Below are 13,835 nucleotides of genomic sequence, written 5' to 3' on the forward strand. Positions count from 1 at the left end.
GGGAACACGGGAGTGCTCGGTGGAGTGCTAACTGCGGCCGAGATTGGGAAACGTGGCGCTTGCGCATTGGCTTATGAAGGCGTAGCGTTCCCCGCGTCATGTGCTTCTTCTCTGTCCATGCGTTCGACGTGCGCTAGTGAGCCCTGACTCAAGGTCGGCTTCTAAGGTCTCAAGGGCCACTTAAGAATTTTACTGAAATAAGCGTCAATAGCCTTATGTGTGGTTAAATATGGCTACTGGCAGCAAGTAGTATGCCAAAAATATAATTGGCTTGTTGGTGACAGCTTGAAGAAAATTTCAGCAATAAATAAAAAAGATACATGTTTTGTAAAGGATGTAAATTATATACACAGCAGGCAGAAGGATGTCACGTACGTGCACACTATGGCGAAATTTTTCCGCGTGAGTGCTCAGGTGACAAGGGGCCACCTCTATGACACTCTGAATTGTTCTGTTGGCAGTCTACTGCGTTTTCTAAGGGCCAGGCAAAATTGTTGGTAAAGCTGGACCAAGCCAATCCTCTTAGACACCTTTAGCGTCTTGCAGAGGTATGAGTAATTGCTTAAAGGGTAGCAAAGATTCGAATATAGTTTTGAATACAAAACCTGGCGTGTAAGCAACTAGTTTCAAGTAAATACAGGTGAGTCACCGCACGCTCGTGCAATGAAAAAACGGCAAGCTGTCTAACCCATGTCCACGACTTAATATTGGCGTGTAATGTATTCGTGGTGCTTAGCTGTATAATACCTAAAGGCCTAAAGTGGCGCAACCCTCTGTCGCTGAGCTGTTGCAACGTGTTCACAGGCATCCCTCACAATTTTCAGACTGTATTGCAGTTAAACTTACTGTTTTCTTCCGGCATCACAAAATACGCAGATAACTCCTACACATGTAGCCGAAACGATAAGTGAATCACTGGTGCACACGAGATGACTCGCCGCTTTTCCCGACAAGATGAAGTGGTTGAACACTTTTGTTCAAACTTCGTTTGTCATAGGAACCTTTTTTTAGGAGGCGTTGGTCATAGTCGCCGCAAGTAGTGGGCCATTACAGTTTGACGCCACACAGCGACTACCGTTTCTGCAGTCCCGACTCCCGCTCGGGGCTTTCAATTATATTATGACTGTTGATTTAGGCGTGGTCTTTCTTGGACTCTGAGAAAATGTGGCTTCCAAAAAGTGTGGAGCCCTACACTTGTAGTGCTTGGCTACTAATAGCTGTTGGTGGTTGACGTCCCCAAATAACCACGTGATTTTGAAAGATGTGGTTGTGGAAGGTTCCGGAAATTCAGACAGACATAGGTTTTTTAACGTGCACTAAATAGAAGAGCCTGTAGCATTTTCGCCTCCATCGCAACTGCAGCCGCCGCGGCCGCGATTCCATTTTGTGACCTACGGGTCAGCAGCGGAGCACAATGACCACTACATCAGACCACCGGGGCGGATTGCGCTCGAGTACTGAACTAAGGTCACTGAAACAAATTGCAGCCGTGATGGCAGCGTTTCAATGAAGCGGAAATGCTAGAGGCCTGCTGTGTACTATTGTGGTGGTGTAAATCTTCGTGCTGTACTGCGGTTGAAATAGCGGTTTCCTTTCATGAATTCAAAAAGACACAGAATGTCTAAACATGCATGACGCCGAAGTGTGACGTGAACCTTAAGCCTATAACAAAAAGTTAATTAACAATATGTTGTTAATTTTTTTCTTCAAAGTATCTCCAGAAGCAGCACAATGTGTTAACCCGGAAGCAGATTTTCTCTAAGATTACCGTTGGTGTCGGCTATCTCACCATTTTTTAAATCGTTATTTGCCTAAAAATGCATCCCTATCATAACAAGCGTGTCTAAATACACGCGGCTGCCGTTTCGCATACATATAACGTTCGTCTCCCCACTTTTTTCTTGTTTTCTCATTCAGTACAAACACACGTAACAGTCCGTAAAACTGGGAAGGACGACAGAGACGGGCGTTTTGAAAGCGCTGCCTGAGTCCATGTCACTTTCGAGTTTAAGCGTTCTTACTTGAGTTGAAGTCAAGCACCTATCACACAGTAAGCAACCATAAATCCTTATTAGGCATGTTCGTGAGCAACACAGGACTGACTGCTTTAAGACATTTTGTCTCCGTAAGGCTCCTCCCGGGTTCTCCTTGTGTACTTCGTTGTCAAACATCACCGTGAAAAAATTATCTTTATTTCACGACATTCTTCCGAAAAAATCAGTGAAGTCTGGATGACTTCACTGATTTTCTCGGAAGAATGGTACACTATAAGCTGAAAGAGAGCAACGAGAGTATAGGGGTTGCTCCTTTCAGGGAGCAATTCCCTTGCCACTCCCATTACTTTCGAAAAAGGAGTAACTGCAGAGGAATGAACCGTTGCTCTCCTTTCAGTTCTTCCTTGGGAGGACGAACAGTTACTCCCACCAGTTGCTCCCTGCAGACCAAGCATTACTCTCACCAGTTGCTTCCCTAAGACCAACGGTTACTCGTTACTGTTCCTCCCGCGTGTTCGCAGGTACTCTCTGAGGACCAACTGCACATGCTTCCAGTTACTCCTTGTGGAAATGAATATTTATCTCGAGTATAACACATATAACGCTTAACACATGGCGAGAGCTCCTTGGAAGAGTACTGCTTGGGTGCTTCTAACACAAAAAGTGGAGAATATTGAAAGGAACAAAATGCTTTACTGTTTTTTTTTTGAGGCAGCGTGTGAGCACACGTAGAAGTTGACTTCGCCGCACCACTGCCAGCAGTAACCAAGCGCCATAATGTATCAAGAGTTTTCTGCGTCTTCCGTGGAAAAACAATCTTGAATTTCTCGCACAGGGCAGTCTGTGTCACCATTGGAGAGAGAAGGGCTACTTCTCCAATTCTCAAGGACTCGAGTTTCGAAGGACTGGTAATTCAATCAGGCTAGCGCAGCGGAATGTCACCGCAGGCATATGTGAAGCATCTCATTACTGCAAGAAAAAAATAGAATTGTGAGGTTTAACATGCCAGAATCCATACATGACAATAAGCCACACACACTGCAGCAGCGCTTACATTCTAGGATGTCTCCTGCAAAATGAGATGTGAAAAAAAATGGTAGGTTCGGCCAAACGTTACTTGGCAAGCCATATAAATGCTGATGTGGTATACGCTCTTCACACGATGTCTCAAATAGCAATATTCTGGAAGAAAGTGTGCAGCACCTCAGGAAGGCATATTTGTAGCAGTTAAAAATACTCTTAGGCTCAGTTAACTTGTTTCCTATACAGAGTTGAGTGACATTCCCATGAGCCCAATCACCAATGGGCATTCTAAGCGAGATCATGTGTGTGGCAAATAACACGTACCGTCCGCTCATGCTAAAATTCATTTTAGCTCGTGCACATAGTTGCTCTCGATTCTACTGTTTTATCATACGCTGCTGCTTCATGAATTGTGCAATACCTGTAAACACAAGCCAAGCATGCAAAGCCTGCTTGAAAGCAACCATTAGCAGAGGCTACATAATAATCTTCAGTATATTTCCTTGTACCTGACGTAAACAGCTGGACAAAAACTATAGACAAATAAATTTAGACAGTGCTACCTTCAAAAAAATTTAGGAAACTGCTTTTTATTTAGGAAACTAGGGTGCACTTGTTCACTTGGATGACGAGTCACAGCCACGAGATATGTGAACGAAGCAATATATCTCAAGGCATGCACTGATATTCTGATTATTTGTTTGACGGTCTCACAAATAGCTTGCCGATACACATATATCTGAGCGCAAGAATATGTGAAGCTTTTATTAGTTCAACGTCTTGTTGGTTCACAGCTGAACAGGTTACTGCTCTGTTGGACAAATTGGAGTAAGCGCCCCATGGTTAAAAAAAAGCACTATTAAAAGTTAGCGCCCGGTGTGAATGTCTGCCTATTTATTTTGTACTGGCTTCTACATGTGCCACAAAGATATTTGTTAAGGATGTGCTACCATTTAAGCCAACATCGCATACTTGGTCAACGTGATGGAAATACAAACATTAGGAACACTGCCACCTTAGTAAGAGCATAGCACTTCAGGATCTTGGAACAGCAAGTAGGTGCACAAGAAAGCTAAGCCCAATCCTGCAGAACATTGAACGAAAACTTTTCAGAGCGGGAGGGGTCAACATGCTGTGGCACTTTTAAAGCCACGAAACATCTGCAGAAAACAGGGTAAGGGCGAGTCAAGAAACGCTGTTATGAAGGCCTGCACACGGACAGCTTTGTGAATCTAGGCCTAAGTGTTATGCTTTGTGCGAACCAAAACCCGTTTAAATAGGAAAAGCGTACTTTTAGTAGCATGAGCGTAAACATATCTTGGCAGTTGGCTTTCTAGTACAAACAGCAATCCCTGTAATAAAAACAAACATTTTATGTTAACGGTAACAGTGTAAGCACACACACGGGCCAGATGAGCCATGTCAAATTGTCAGTGCCAGTGTAACCATGTGGCATGATAAACAATTCGCTGGCCAACACATGCGCAGTTTCCCCCTGAAAAAGCAATGCTTTCATATACGTGGTACAAAAAGCCTGCACTTACCAAAATTCACTTGCTTTCTGTACTTTATATCTTTGGAGGAATAATTCTCTGCAGTATAACCAAATTTGTGTCATACACGTGAAAAGAAGTAGTAAAAGACATTCATCAAGTATTGTTTTATTTGGTAGCGGGGAAGTCTGGTTAAGAACAGTCAAGTGGGAATCGGCCTAATTATGTGCATGCGGCAAATCCCAAACGGCGTTATTGAGGTTGTCGAAATTTTCGTCGATTGGTATTAACATCAATGTGTGACTTCAACGGTTTTCCAAGTTTTCACAGCGAATAAAGATTTCATGATGCAGAATAATGACACCACTAAAGTGAACCTACAGCATTTATGATTGTCCTTCACGATATTTAGTTTTGCGAAGGTTTTGCACCACTGAAAAAATCTGAAAGATTTGGATCATTCCTCCTCCCATTGTTCTGTCCATATGTAAAGTGCTCGCTTGATGGTGCGCTTATAAAATAATACGTTCAGCGTAGATGTGAAGCAATTGACGCAATGATGTAGGCAGATTTTTTTTTAGGCGAGCGGGGAGGGGGAGGGGGGTCCGCTTATCTGGATAGGAGGCCAGACAATCAAATATGGTCGTCAAATTGGCCTCCCTACGCCCAGCCTAAAATATCCTTGCGCCACCGCCTGGCTATGCCAGTTAACTGATGTGAAAATGATTTGTTCACTTAGTGGTTTACATACACTTTACAGCTTTAAAAAATGCGACCAAAGGCCCCAACACCCCGCCGTTAACGTCACATAAGCCAATGATAGACAAGTACCAGTAGGAAAGCAGCTACAACCCCGCCCCAATGTTTTTTTTTTTTTCAAACGATGTATTGTGGCGGAAAGCAACTTTTTACTGCAAAAGTACACTGGCACTGCAGTGGGGACAAAAGCAGCAAGAGGGTATGCAGGTGGTATTAATAGAAGTAATTTATTCCGATACGGCTTGCAATGAATACGATGAATATGCAAGAGCAAATCATTTGTCCTTTGATAGCAGAACCACTAAACAATGTAATTGGAGAAAAAACAATGAGCCAGCTGTTCGAGAACTCAACATTTTTCGCCAGCTGTGAACAAGCATAAATTCGCCAGGGGTTGAAAATGCCCCAACCAATGTTGGAGGGTAATTATCCACACTGTAAGAGCATTCAATGTTGCTGGAAATGCCAGTCTTTTGTCCGACGAGCGAACAGGCTTGGAGATAGCTGAAGACGTGTTTACGATGTGTTTGTTCCATCCAGCAGCAAAATCCATAACAAAATTGCGCTCTTTAAAGATAAATTTACACTAACCTTCATTACGGTTAAGTAGAAACGCAAACCTGCGACACACACTCACGATCAAAACATAGCACACAAGCTCGCATGTCCATGTGCTCGCCGACTACAAACCATATGAATATGAGTAGTTCAAACGCGAACCTAGTTGCGCGAAAAAAAAAACGTCGAGCAGTGGCAGCAAAGGCGTCAGCGCAATGCTTTCAATGTGTTACCCTAATACACTTATATAGAAACTTAGCTATTCTAAAACTGATAATTTTTATGAAGATTGAGTTCAATTTTTATTTAGTGCTAGTACATATAAACATTAAGTAATGATCACTTTGTAAATTACATCACTTGCTATACTAGCGCCATACTTGTCGTGCGGGCACAGATGGCGCAGATTTGTCATTCTGCCTTTAAACTACACGTTGAAGCGCGCTACTGAGTTTTACGGCTGATGAAAAGTGCGTCTGGGTCTGTGTTTTTTTTTTTCTTCGATATATTGGGGGGGGGGGCGCTCCTGCTGCACGTGTTTTGGTGCTTGATCGGCTTTGACGCCCTGCCCTAACAGACGAACGGCGTGTCTAGGCTTGTTTTTTTACATCCTTGTTTTGAACGTGTTTCGGCGTTTGGTCCGCTTTGACGTGCAAACTCTCCAAGCTGCTGCTGCGTGTGTTAGGCACTTGCGGTAGTTGTATTCTCGAACTTTCTGTGTTCAGCCAGCACTGCTATTTTATTATCTGCGAATGCTAAAAGAAACCACTATTTTGAATTGGTGAAGTTTGGCACACAGATTGATTGATATGTGGGGTTTAACGTCCCAAAACCACTATATGATTATGAGAGACGCCGTAGTGGAGGGCTCCGGAAATTTAGACCATCTGGGGTTCTTTAACGTGCACCCAAATCTGAGCACACGGGCCTACAACATTTCCGCCTCCATCGAAAATGCAGCCGCCGCTGCCGGGATTTGAACCCGCGCCCTGCGGGTCAGCAGCCGAGTACCTTAGCCACTAGACCACCGCGGCGGGGCATGTTTGGCACACAGAACAAATAATAATCAGGGCCATGAATATCAATGTGGGCGGCATGCATATTTGTGTGCGGTGTCCTTCAGGGGAGTAACCGTTGCATGACGAGAGCATTTACAGCGGTTCCTCCTTCCGTTGCTCAATTAGAAACTTAAGACTAACAGTTGCTCCCCTGTTTTCGAACATGTCAGCCATCTTGTTCCGCTTGGTCTTTTCGGGGAGTAACAGAGTGTCCTTCAAAAATTATCTGTACGTGATATGGAAAATTTTTCTACCAAAAGTCAGTGTTTAAAACTTCCTCCTGCCCCCTCACTCTGCACTCGGGCCCCTGCGGTACCGAATTGCGTGACTGCAACCCGCTGCCTGAAGTAGTTTGAGGCGCGGACTTTACGTATAGCCCAGGGTTTAAGAAAGCATAATGGACTCGTACGCGTTCAACTTCGTTTTATATGCATACGTAGTACAGTGCTGTTAGTTAAACTCGCTCGAAGAAACGTGCTATTGTGTAGCAACAAAACCGCAACTTCTTCATTTTCGGGCAAAGTCGTGAAGGATTGATGTGGTCATGGGGTGAAAAGACAGCTAGTGAGACCAAGCAGAGTGCTGGTTCTGGGAACATGAACGATGCTGCGCTTTCGTTGTGACTAATCGAGCCGAGACAATTGTGGTTCACCACTTGGTCTCTTGCCAGTCTAGGTGCCAAAGCGGGCTGTTTTGTGATGGCAGCCTGAATATAGGCTCAGAAAATGCTCAAAATATACACGCACAGGTAAGAAGAGGGGGGATCAAAATTTTTTTTAGGCTACGCTGCCTTATGAAAACATTGGACCTGGAAACGTTTGACCTGCCCGGTGGGTGACGCAGTCGCCACCTGTACGGGCACTCTGCCTGGCGAGGTCTACCTGCATGCGACTGAGTGAACTCGGCGAATTTCGCAGCTCGCCGGGAAAATAGGCTTAGCACTTCAATCACAGCACTTGCCCCAATGCAAGCAGCGCTTCATGGCACAAGCAATGTTTTGACTGAGTATGCGCATATCTCACTCACTGTGTCAGCGCCGCCACACCGTTGGAAGGGATATGCGACTATATAATTTTTATGGTACCACATGAGCCCAAAATATAATACTACAATAATAGAGAGGGGAGACACGTCCTCGGTAGCATATACTGTAAAAACAGACAGTAATGATTGTGGGCCTCGCTAAGCACGAACAGCAACACAGCAACAAGGTCCAGCAGCGCTGACGATACGCCTGCGGAGCTCTGCAGGGTGCATTTCTTTATTATATATATATATATATATATATATATATATATATATATATATATATATATATATATATATATATATATATATATTTATATGTGTGTGTGTGTGCGTGTGTGTTTTTCTCACTTCTTATATCTACTTCTCATAACCATCCCTGCCTTCTCACGTCACAGGATTGCCCCTCCCCCCGAAAGAAGTTACGTCAGAAGAACAGAAATGAAAACTGAACATGCATGGCTTAGAAGTGAACACTGTCAAAAAAAGGAAAGGTCGTTCCATGTCTCACGAGGTTTCCGTAAAGATGGGCGAGGCTGAATGGTGCGTACTGGAAAACATAAGTACACTTTGAACGTGGAAACTGCAGATGATGAAACTGCTTGTATTCTTGCGAAGAATGAACGTGGTGTGAAGGCTTTGGAGCACGAGCAGCATATTTGAGTAGGCGTCGTGCTCTTTGCATTGATTGGTACACATGCAGCGCCACCCGTCTGCGTGTTTGTCGACCAAGAATGATGCAGTGGTTTCTGCGTCCTTGCAGAATACAGGGTGTGGTTTTGTGCCTTCTTCATCACTTTGTGTCTTGTTGTCTAAACAGCTTTGATTGTAGACTAAGGCTTCATCTCTTCAGTAGAAAGCTTGTGCCATGTTCCTTTTTTGCGAAAATGTCTTGAATTAAATGACTTATTTGTCTTAAACGAGACATATTCAAATTGTTGTCGCTTCACTTGATCCGCTTTTAGACGCCTTTGCTTATTCCTTGAGTGTTCTTCTAAAGATGTTTCCATTCGTCATCAAGCTTGTTGCTGTAGCCCTTAGGGGCTCTGTAGTTCTTGGGCTCTCTTTTGCTGGCATCGATAGCGTTGCTGCGGAAAGAGCTTAGCTGGCAGCCGTTTTTGACCATGGCACTGATTTTCTGGGCAACTTGATGTGGTGTCCATTAGAAAGATGGTAGTCTGTGGACTGTAATGCTGCATTTCGGGTAATGAAGGTTGTGCGCCAAAAATGACTGGAGGTTCTTCGGAGGCTCCTGTGATGCCGTTCCTAATGGACACTTCTGGCTCTCGGCAACGTGTGTGATTTGATGCTTCCGAGCCTCCTGTGTTGTTAAGACTCTCAGGTGTCCGTGCACTGGATGGTGACACGCAGCAGGAGTGGTTTGGTCAGGTTTCATTCGAAAATGTTCGTAATTCTGTGTAACTAACAAGTTGAGCTGTCCTGACACATGCATCTCACAAAAGGGCCAGAGGGTGGCTGAGTATCTTCCGAGTTCCTCACCTCTATATCAACCGTAGTGAGCATGTGAGATGCGAGGTGAGTGTTGTGAGCAATTGAAGAGCCAAGCGACGGAAAAGCAGGAGGTGGTCAAAGTGCGTGAGACGGAGAGTACAATGCGCAGAGTGGCTCCCTAAAGACATCACCTTGACGTCACGTTCAACAATATTTTATATGAATTAAATTGGCTTTACTTTAACCTTACTTTTACAACAGTTAATAGCTCAAGTACCATTATAGTTTCCATTTATCGATTGCCTTCATCTTCGCATTCCGACTTTTTCTCTCCGTTAAACAGCATTAACAACCTAGTGAAAGGCGGGCACGCCAGGTGGCGAAGAGTTTCGGAGTCTTTGTCCCGGCGTGGGACATGCCCTCTACACCTGGCATCTAGCCGAGGGTCCCTCAGGACCCCTTTTTTGGGAAATAAAGTTTCACCACCACCACCACCAACCTAGTGAAAGAAAATAAGAACATCGTCTTATGTGGTAGTTTTAACCTCTGTAGCATTGATCCTATAGACCATCGAGCTTTAAATTTTCTAACTGTTTATGCTGTGCCAGATTTACTTCGCATAATTCAACACCTACTAGAAGCAACTTCCAGGTTCAAATACATCATTAGATCTTATATTCTCGAATTTTTACACTGGAGACACCGCAGGTGTGATAGATAATTGTATTCGAGATCATAAACCTTTTTTATCTTAGTTTCAAGTACACCAAGGGTAGTTACATTTTCTCAAGCCGCCGATTTGATACAGATAAATTGATGCAAATTATCAGTGCCCTCTACTGGACTTTGGTGACTGATGACGACTTAACAGAAAAAGCGTTTTAATCTTTCTTAGAAATTATTTCTTAAGGTATAGAGGTGTGCACCATTTCCACTGATGTCCTGAAGTAATATCGTTCACCTGAAAATTCATGTACAAGCAACGCATTGCTTAAGTTCAATAATAAAGAGAATAACCTTCATAATACACCAAAATCACTGGCTCTTAACAAGCTTGCAATGAAATTCAGCGTTGAAAAGTATTCAGTGATATATTATTCTTGGTAATGCGTGTTAAGCGCAATCACTGCCTGGATATTATTTTAATGAATATGGGAAACACGAGACCTGGCTGGCCAATTATCAAATAATTTCTTAACAAAAGGAGTCCTCTGCACCCACTATAAATATAAAGCATGTTGAAAAGATGTATACCAACCCTGCAAAATTGGCCACGGCGTTAAGTCAACATTCCAGCGCATCTGCGGATAAGGAGCAATGAGCAGATCATGGGTGGTATGTACCACGGTGTGGTCATTCTTTTTTTTTTACAGTGAAAGCTGTTGTGAGATGACAACTCGAATCACGAGCAGTTTTCCGCCGCCGCGACAACCGGTGTCTATAAGCACCTCATGCGAAATTTGAAAAAAAAAAAAGCCTAGCACCAATGACACAGTGAGGCTCTAACCCGGGTCCGCTAGGTGCCAGCCCCGTATTCTACCCCTGAGTTTCGGCGTTGCTTGTAATTTGTGATACGTGCTTTAGACACGCTTGACTTAGCACCAATGACACAGTGGAGCTCAAACCCGGGTCCGCTGTGTGCCAGCCAAGTAATCTACCAGATAGTTACGCCGGTGCTTGTAATTTGTCAAACTTGCTTTTGGCAGACTTGACCTAGCACCAAAGACACAGGGGGTCTTGAACCTGGGTCCACTGGGCGCCAGCCCAGTATTCTAACACTGAGTTTCGGCAGTGCTCAATACGTCAAACTTGCCTTAGGCAGGCTTGGCCTAGCACAAATCAAACAGTGCGGCTCGAAACTGGGTTTGCTAGGTGCCAGCCCATTATTCTGCAACTGAGTTACGTCGGTGCTTGTAATTTGTCAAACTTGCTTTATACACGCTTGACTTAGCACTAATGACACAGTGGAGCTCAAACCCGGGTCCGCTGTGTGCCAGCCAAGTAATCTACCAGATAGTTACGCCGGTGCTTGTTTTTGTCAAACTTGCTTTAGGCAGACTTGACCTAGCACCAAAGACACAGTGGGTCTCGAACCTGGGTCCACTGGGCGCCAGCCCAGTATTCTAACACTGAGTTTCGGCAGTGCTTAATACGTCAAACTTGCCTTAGGCAGGCTTGGCCTAGCACAAATCAAACAGTGCGGCTCGAAACTGGGTTTGCTAGGTGCCAGCCCAGTATTCTGCCACTGAGTTACGTCGGTGCTTGTAATTTGTCAAACTTGCCTTAGGCAGGCTTTACCTAGTACCAATGGCACAGTGGGGCTCGAACCTGGGTCCGCTGGGTGCCAGCCTAATATTCTACCACAAAGTTACGCCGGTGCTTGTAATTTGTCACACTGGCTTTAGGCAGGCTTGACCTAGCACCAATGACACAGTGGGGCTCGAACCCGGGTCCGCTGATATCCAGGCCAGTATTCTACCACTGAGTTACGCCGGTGCTTGTAATTTGTCAAACTTGCTTTAGCCAGGCTTGACCTAGCACCAATGACACAGTGGGGCTTGAACCCGTGTCCGCTGGTTGCCAGGCCAGTATTCTACCACTGAGTTACGCCGGTACTTGTAATTTGTCAAGCTTGCCTTAGGCAGGCTTGATCTAGCACCAATGACACAGTGGGGCTTGAACACGTGTCCGCTGGTTGCCAGGCCAGTATTTTACCACTGAGTTACACCGGTGCTTGTAATTTCTCAAGGTTGCCTTAGGCAGGCTTGACCTAGCACCAATGACACAGTGGGGCTTGAACCCGTGTCGGCTGGTTGCCAGGCCAGTATTCTACCACTGAGTTACGTCTGTACTTGTAATTTGTCAAGCTCGCTTTAGGCAGGCTTGACCTAGGACCAATGACACAGTGGGGCTTGAACCCGTGTTCGCTGGTTGCCAGGCCAGTATTCTACCACTGAGTTACGCCGGTGCTTGTAATTTGTCAAGCTTGCCTTGGGCAGGCTTGACCTAGCCGCAATGACACAGTGGGGCTCGAACCCGGGTCCACTGGGTGCCAGGCCAGTATTCTACCACAGATTTACGCCGGTGCTTGTAATTTGTCACTCTTGCTTTAGGCAGGCTTGACGTTGCACCAATGACACAGTAGGACTCGAATCTGGGTGCGCTGGGTGTCAGCCCAGTATCCTACTAATGAATAACGTCAGTGCTTGTAATTTGTCAATTTTGCCTTAGGCAGGCTTCCACCACTGAGCTACACTGGTGCTTGTGACTTGTCAAACTTGCCTTAGGCAGTTTTGATGTCGGGAAAGCAATCGCGTTAACGACTTACAAAGCGTTTAGCGAAAGAACAACATGTCGTCGCACAATGTAAATAGCGTAACGAGTGGGCCATCCAATGATCAATGCGCTATGTCCAATGCGCAGCAGAGTCACAGCGATAGCTAGAAGAGCGGCCTTTCAGAGTCTCTCCTGAACACTCATTGGGCAAATACTGCAAGAACACATGCTTGATGCCCACTAGGTCAATATAAGAAACTTATTTGTGTAGTAAGCCGGTATTCGCTATTCTATTTTGGTCGTTCTTCTGAGAAGCATTGTATCCGCTAAACACTTGCAAAGAGTTTTGCGCCAATCGCTCATGCAGTGGCAGACGATGATGAGAAGTTATGGCTGAAGTGGGTATGCGCCACAGTTATTCCTCTAATTACGGTGGCGCTTACCCACATCACCCATATTTACTAACCGTTGTCAGCTACTGCACGAACCAATGGCGCAAAATTTCTTGCGAGTGTTTTGTGGATATCGCATTTTCATCGCCAAAATTCCTTGCAAGTGTTTAGCGGATAACCCATTTCTTACAATGACGAAAAATAGCGTAGCGGCGGACAACTGCTCGTGGCCGGAGTGGTGATTCTACATTCTAAGCCCACAGATAAAGTATTTCGAGTCATCGATTAGTTTGTATTAGGTATGGAGAGCGGAAGTTCGAGCTCCTTCCATCCACGATAGGATGGAGAACAGAAGCGGGGCAAGCTACTCGCTGATGTGCGGCGTCAGGTGAAAGAGGGGTCGCACGTAAAAGAAACTGATGGTGGGTTATGCTATCATAAAAAGCAGTTAGACGGGAAGTAGTTCCACCTGTCAGTAGTACCAAAATCGTGCCGAGCTGACGTTTTAGCGCACGACAGCACTTGAGGTGGTAACTTTTCAGAAAACAAAACAAAACACGCATTAAAACATATTTTGCGATAAAGCGGTCAGCATTGCGGTTCCAAGGTCGACCGAGTGGGTTGTACGTCTTGATTGATTGATTGATTGATTGATTGATTTGTGGGGTTTAACGTCCCAAAACGACCATACGATTATGAGAGACGCCGTACTGGAGGGCTCCGGAAATTTCGACCACCTGGGGTTCTTTACCGTTCACCCAAATCTGAGCACACGGGCATACAACATTTCCGCCTCCATCGGAA

The sequence above is a fragment of the Rhipicephalus microplus genome, chromosome 7 (assembly GCF_043290135.1).
Source record: "Rhipicephalus microplus isolate Deutch F79 chromosome 7, USDA_Rmic, whole genome shotgun sequence".
Lineage (NCBI taxonomy): Eukaryota > Metazoa > Arthropoda > Arachnida > Ixodida > Ixodidae > Rhipicephalus > Rhipicephalus microplus.